Here is a 5,476-nt window from a genome sequence, read left to right on the forward strand (position 1 = left end):
TTAACATGAGCTACGCAGCTGAACCTACAGTTTGTTACCCAGGAGTACTGACTTTTCACGCTCCTGTTAATTATTGCAGTTTATGAAAATAAATTGTTTATGAAATGAGTTCTGTATTAGCACTAAATAAACGCTTTCACAGATTTACTTCTAAAAAAACACTGGCGATAAATAAAGTGGTCGATATAACAGCAGAACACAAATACATTTTATAAAAATGTATTGAGTAATTACATTAGATTAAATATCACACAAAATCCCAAACGCTTTTAAGTGATTTCTATCCTTCTTTAAGACGTGTAATCAATCTGGAAGCAATTAACGTTATTAAAGAGCAATTAATGGAGTCTGCACGTTGTCTCGATATCATAATAGGTCGTGTTTTAAAATTAAGAACGCACAAAGGAAACCTCTTTTACCTGTGGGTATTTGATATGTTTAATCCGACGTTGAAAGGGGAATACACAAGAAATCCAGGCTCTACTTTGTGGACGGAAGGCACACTCCCCACGCAAAAGACGGAGAGGTCATTGCTACTGCATTTTGAACAGAAGAATTTGTGATTTGATTGCTAAGTTGATTAATCTGCGGAGTTATAAAGTCATTCCGAAATTGATTAGCAATAGGCCTATGTCAATTGTTAGACTGACTACCTTTCAGAGGGGAGGGTGGCAATGGCGAGGGGAATTTGTGGTGTTCCCTTATCTGTTTCCAGCTCTGAATATTTTTAACATTTTAATAATTAAAGTTAGCGGGGTTTATTTTTGGATGCTGGCGCCACCAAACCCTAGATACGCCACTGATGCCGCTACAACGCACCATTAGTAAGTCAGTTTATCATTGACTCGCGAAAAGGCCGCCTTCTGCTGCCTTTCGCGAGGCTGTGAGATACTGGGGCGGGTCCAGATATTTGCAGGAGGGGGTACAGAAAGAAGGAAACTGCTGTATAAATAACATAAATTTGAATTCCTTGGGGACCGTCTTCTGCCTTGTCACCCTCCCATCTTTTGAGAGACTTAAATGCCAGCTGCTGACTATTTACCCAACACCTATACACTTTTGCCAGCTAAAAAGCACTCTGTTAAGGGTAGTGGGGGAGGGGGATCTGGACGTCGACGACCATCACTCCCTATGGATCCGCCCAGGTGTATCATTTAAATGATCATTCTGTGAAGACAAGCCGGCCAAATGCTGCAAATATTGCCATATTATAACAGAACATAAAAGCATATTGAATACTGCTACGTCTGTACTATAATTTTAGAAAGACCTTTGCAAATGAAAGTCAAATTACATTTTGAATAGAGAACATGAGCCAATAATAATATTGTTTATAATGTTAAAGAAAATAAGATACGGTAGGCCTACTGGTAAAGAATATGGTAAAAACATGTATACAATACATGCTAAAATGTTGCGATGGATGTAGCTTTCCTTATTCAACACGTATTGACTCATGTTAGTTATTAACATGGTCACTTTATATTTTAATTTGTTCCACTATATTTAGTGACCATATACGCGTTACGTTCCCCTTACCTACTACTGTACGCACTAAATACTGTACTCCACTGGTCCTTTCCCTGTACCGTACTGTACTAACGTAATTTGAATAATGAATTCTTACATGTGTTGCTTTTGTAGTGTGACAAGTCCTTGTCGAATATTTTGTATATTCGTTGTTTTGTAATATCAGTATATGATAGCATGCAATGAGTTAATGTTTGGCTATATTTGTTGCCTATTGACTAACTATTAGGGAGGTGGTTTAAAGTGGGGGCGTCCAATTCTCAATTCATTCTTGCTGGCGCATTTAAAAAGATGCCTTTCCACATAGGCCTAGTGAAGTTCATTTAGGCGTACTTGTTTAATAACAATAGTTATTTACACTGTTGATGAACACTATATTCGAGCAGAATTCAAACACTGTTATCTGGTCTTATCCAAATTGGTTGCTGTAAAATAGATCTCGTTGGATATTGCATCGGCTATGAATACAAGGGGGGCGATCTGAAGAGCTTGGCAAACTTGTGAAAAATTTCAATAGCAAACATGGTTGTCCAGGGGGCAACCTGGTCCATTTATCGGCGATGTATCGTAAGTTCGTAAGTAATTGCGTTACCAGGGAATTTGTGTAAGAGTTTAAGATGAACGCAGACGACTTTTCAACTTGGGGAAAAAAATACACGATGAAGCATGGAATTATGGATGGAAGAACCAATAGATTTTATAATGAAACTAACAATTTTAATCTTTGAATTGAACGCAGAAGTTAGCAGGACCTTCCTGCACGATTTCAGACGACTTTGTAAAATTTCCAAACGGTTTTTAGAAATTTTAGCTGACACGATGACTACATCAAACTAGCAGACAATATTGGAAGTGGTAGTTACATTTGTCCCACTAAACTTGTTGGAAATTTATACAATAAAACTGAGGCGTTCGCACTCTGATATCCCAAAATGTATGACAATGTTGAATAACAGGTAGGCCTCTGGTTTTATGGTTTTTGTATTGTATAGTTTACGTTTATGATGATACTAATTCTTAAGTACCTCTGCTTGTGCGTACTTTCAAGCAGATATAGAAATGATGATTATGTACAGATCATATTTCGCTTTCAATTTGTTTTCGTGCGTGATGATTGATGTCCAATTTTCAAGCGAATCCTTCTCTCTTATTTTCCGCCCTCACTTTTAAAGATAATTCTATGCCAAATCGTTAGTACGTGTCTTATCACTAACCAAAGCTCCTTTTAACGATTGTGTGCCAATTTTTAAAGTTAAAACGAGGTTTGTGTACTGGATATCGCCTTTATAATTGTGCTCGTAAGAGCATTCTTGTTTAGGCCTAATAGAAAAGTTAGAGTGCCAACACGATCGTGTTTTCGCCGTTTGTTTTGGATCCGTTTCTGACGATCCATCCAAATTAATGTGGTAGGCCTAACTTTAAGGACACTTAATCTGAATTTAAAAGTTGCTCGAAATCATACGATGTATGAGGTAATATTAATAATAAAATGATAATTATCAGGCCAAATCCAACTGATTACGATCGGATGAGGACGCACGCACCTCTCACCTCCCAAATCGGAGGTTTTAAGACAGTATTTACAATTCTATTTAGGTCCAATTCGGGGATCATAGTTAATCATCTCCCACCCCCATGATGTTGGCTCAGTAAAATGATCTGGGGCTAAAATCTGAAACGTTATAAAATGTCACGATCTTTATTCGATTATTTACGGCATTTTCATGGTTTGTGCTGTGTCATTTTAGCACTGTCAGTGTTCTTACGGACTGAATGGTATTTCGTGCCGTGTGTCACCTGTTCGAAGTGACTCCCAGGAAAAGGAGACATCATTTACCTGAAGTTAATTAAGATGTAATGACAAGACATTTGATTCATGTGATAGGCATAATGACGTGACCTACCAGTTAGTATGAACCTTTAATTTGCCGTACATTATGAAACAAAGACTGGAGTCACGCAAAGCGTTGACTAATGTAGGCCTATTTATTATATGTCATACTGTACAGGTGTATTCTATAGAGCATTGGACTATTTTATGGTGATATAAACAGTAGTTCGGCTGTAAACCAAGATAGTGCATTTTCTATATGCGTCACGGTGCCAGTTGAATTTTTGGCTGAATAATTTTCGATAGACCTGTTTTATTTCGGATTTAACTTCTTAGTTGTAAAAGACCCCCTTTTAATGTTACATAATCCCCACGGATCGGAACAGTATCTGGTCCAGGAATTGATAAAAATCAATAGGTCTGGTAGATATCGTATTCTATCAATGTTTATCTTAATGGAGCGGATATGAAGACGAGTGGGGTATCCAGTGGGGTATCGCAGGGGTTTCAACTTGGACCGAACAGCTTACTGTCTGCTCTTTGACGTGGACGATTGGTGAAATTAGTGAAAACAGAATCAGCTACATCTGCCTCAAAAAATGCCCATTCGATGACTAAGTACCGGTTTTCAATAATGAAAAGACGATTTTAGGAAATTCATGAACTTATGTTATGACGCACTTCTTCGTTCTTTTCATCATCAGACACGCACACGATTAACAGGTCACGTCACTCTTCTAGGCTATCGACATTTATTTCATTCATTGTAGGAATTAACACAATTACACCATCAAAATTGAGGGCGATGCCTATGCCGTCGTCGTTAAACGTGATGCCAAAAGAGAGAGCGACGATTCGTCGTACGACGCACTTGTGTGTGTGCGCCGCCCGGCTTAATAAAGAAGTACTGGTACCGTAACATGTAGACATTATCGACTACTTTCTGGCCCATAAAAATGGGTCACATTATGTTCTATCACAACACAATAATAGACATACGAAAAAGACATTAGATAGACATAATATACTTTACCACCATTACCGGCATTCAATAATGTAGATAAATTAAGGAGATCTGACGTCTTGATTGGAGTCTATTAATTACGGTAAATACCGTTTTTCACGCTGTCAGTCAATTTGATAGACAGACTAACGGGACAACATAGGCACACGCGTCGAGTTTAATTTGTTATTGTGGGAATATAAATGAGTTATTATAACCGTAACTTAACTACAGTGCACACTCCAATTCGAGACCTCTCTAATTCCGAGACCCCTCTTATTCGAGACCACTTCTCCAAAGACCCAAAGCTAGCCCTCTAATTAGAGACCAACCCCGAGACCACCCCAAATTTGCAGGTCCCAATGGCGGGTCTTAAATTTGAGGGCGAGCTGTACTCGATAACGAGGTTAATACATTATCATTCGACGGGTCGCGTAGTGTCATTAGTAGATACTGTAGTAAAACTATACCGATACGAATCAATGCCTCTTCCAACGGATTTTTTTTTACTACAAATATGTTCAAAAATAACAAATGAACATAACATCAAATGCGATCGAGCGTGCCAACGAATATTAGGCCTACGCTTTCAACAATGTTCTTGACTCGATGATTGGATTAAATGATAAAAAGATAGGCCTATGTTTATTCTATTTTAACTATAGGCCCTAATTAGTTATGTATTATGTCTACCGTATGATTAAATAGAAATACAGTAGAACCCCTCCTTTGGGACACCCCTATTAAAGGGAGACACTTCCTGAGTGTGCCAAATGATTAAATAACCCATATTAAGGGAACACTTTTTTTTTTAATTGTATCAAAATAACTACAGCAGTCTCAAAATAAGAAAAATTCATTCAAACTTATAATATTTTGACACTCTTTGAGCAATAAACCAGAATTTTCTCCACTGAATCCTTAAAGTGAACATCGGTATAGGTCTAATGTACGTGTTACTTTGTATAAAACCTATCCTGACAATTTTGACCCTTAACCACATGGATTTCATTTTCTTTGTTTTTCATGTACATTTAGGCCTAGCCTATATAGGGTGCTAATCCATACCCTGCACTTTTAATGCTACGTCTTTACTCTATTCATGCTACATC

General features: G+C 37.7%; 1 protein-coding gene across 1 annotated transcript in view; it reads left to right on the forward strand.

Annotated features, from left to right (window-relative positions):
• The first annotated feature begins 2,242 nt into the window (after positions 1–2,242).
• Positions 2,243–5,476, forward strand: part of LOC117122453 — a 49,656-nt gene continuing 46,422 nt past the window's right edge. The window contains exon 1 of the mRNA XM_033268036.1: positions 2,243–2,486. The gene's annotated coding sequence lies outside the window, so the exon portion shown is untranslated. The remainder of the gene's footprint in view (positions 2,487–5,476) is intronic.

This window comes from Anneissia japonica, unplaced genomic scaffold (assembly GCF_011630105.1).
Source record: "Anneissia japonica isolate Jap-2015-1 unplaced genomic scaffold, ASM1163010v1 scaffold275_len1219475_cov178, whole genome shotgun sequence".
Classification (NCBI taxonomy): Eukaryota; Metazoa; Echinodermata; class Crinoidea; order Comatulida; family Comatulidae; genus Anneissia; species Anneissia japonica.